This window comes from Notothenia coriiceps, unplaced genomic scaffold, assembly GCF_000735185.1.
Source record: "Notothenia coriiceps isolate Sejong01 unplaced genomic scaffold, NC01 NC01_scaffold00037250, whole genome shotgun sequence".
In the NCBI taxonomy this organism is placed as follows: Eukaryota; Metazoa; Chordata; class Actinopteri; order Perciformes; family Nototheniidae; genus Notothenia; species Notothenia coriiceps.
Window position 1 is genome coordinate 13401327 of NW_011369951.1, and position 1804 is coordinate 13403130.

Here is a 1804-nt window from a genome sequence, read left to right on the forward strand (position 1 = left end):
AAAAGAGAAATGTCCAACCGAGGCGCTTCTGGGGCAGCATAGACAGGGTCTTTTCTGGGTTAAGGTTTTACTCGCACAGGGTGTATTTGAGGGTTTTGACTCACTGCAAGACCGTTTACAGGCATAAAAAGCTACATAACACACAAGGGGAGCGGGCGTAATAACCGAAAATCCTGACATGGAAGCTCTTTAAATGAAAAAATGAAGGGATGAGATTTCTTGACGTACCTGAATATTTTACCCAGAATTACCTATCCTTAAATCTGGGCCGTCGCACCTCACTCCAGCAGTTTTTATCAGCATGTACAGCTGTATCCGGACAAAGAGCCAAACAACAACGGGAGGGTTTGGTCTTTTTATTCAATTAAGTCCAAGCAGCTTTTCTTTGATAAACCCCCCCCTGTAAGACGCTTGTGGTTTGGTGCTCTCTTACCTCCGTCTTTTCTGACGCTACCCCTCCAACAGAAGAGGTCCGGTCTGAAGAGCCATGCCTACTGGATCCGCACTCTGTAGAGCGCTTCTCAAAGTGAATTTCCATAACAATAATCAATAGGAGTGGCGCGTGATCACTATGGTTCACCATTAACATCTCTGTTTGTCAGTTGTATCCATTTTGTTATTTTGTTGTAGTATTGCAGTTTGACGTGCGTACCCAAACCGATCTGGGTACCTGCAGGATCAGAGCAGTTCTGTGTGTAGAACGGGGGTCGCTCATAACGATCTCATGAGCATGATGGCATAACTGTAGACATCGCCTTTTTGAAGACTCCATCTTACGAAGGTGCTCCGGGAGTCCACACATCTACTAAAGGAGAAAAGAAGTGAGTGGATGCTGACTTTATTTTACCTAAAGGTCCCTAATTATAACCTGTTTTTCCATCAAATATAACAAATTCACCACCAGATATTATATAGTACGCACAACAAGCGCGCCTCTGAAGTCTTTGGCTCCAAAATACCAAACAGATCATTTGAGCATCCATACCATCCCTCTGTTTCAGGCCCTGTTTCAAAAGTGCTGATATCTCTGTCTGTTACTTTAGAGGAAAATAAGGAGCCACTCCCCACGCCCCTTTGAGAGATATTTGGTTACAAAGAACAGCCACGTTCACACCAAGTACTTTGCCGTACTTAGTGCCCCGGCACTTATTACCCCAGGGCACTTAGTACAGATCGCGTTCACACCGGAATAAATTACCTGAGGGAAGATTACGCAAATTAGCCGCTGACCTCACTTCGTCTTCTTCTGCTTTGGGTTTACTGGCAGGCCGCAAACCACTTCACAGCGTATACTGCCACCCGAAGTCCCCGTCCGGAAGTCCCCGGTGTTGGGGACTGGCTTCAGTAGAAGCTTCTGGGACTCCCAGCAGCTTCTACTGAAGCCTTCCGAGTAAATCGCCAGAACGCCGACACCTCCTCATCTCCACCGCTCCCATGTTTTATTTTGTGTTGCCATAATTTAGTCTCTCTGCATTTGTGCACTGGGCGAATGCTAATGCTAATAATGCTAATGCGAGGATAATAAAATGGCGGCTCTCCAAAACATTTCAGAGTTTTACGGGCCGTGGTTTGCAATTCACCCAGCCAATCAGAACTGGGGCACTTTTTTCCGCCAGGAAAGTACCATTACTCAGCAGGCACTACAAATGGGGGTAAAAGTTCCCGGCTTGAAGTACTCTTTTTGGTGTGAACGCGACATAAGGGGTACTAACGGAACTAAACGCGAAAAGTACGGGGAAAAGTACTCCGGTGTGAACGCGGCCAATGGTGTTCTAGGAGGAGATTCAGGTGATAAGGTGGGGGG

General features: G+C 46.5%; 1 pseudogene; it reads right to left on the reverse strand.

The window, feature by feature from the left end:
- Positions 1-1804, reverse strand: part of LOC104967339 (heat-stable enterotoxin receptor-like) — a 17997-nt pseudogene that overhangs the window by 2593 nt on the left and 13600 nt on the right.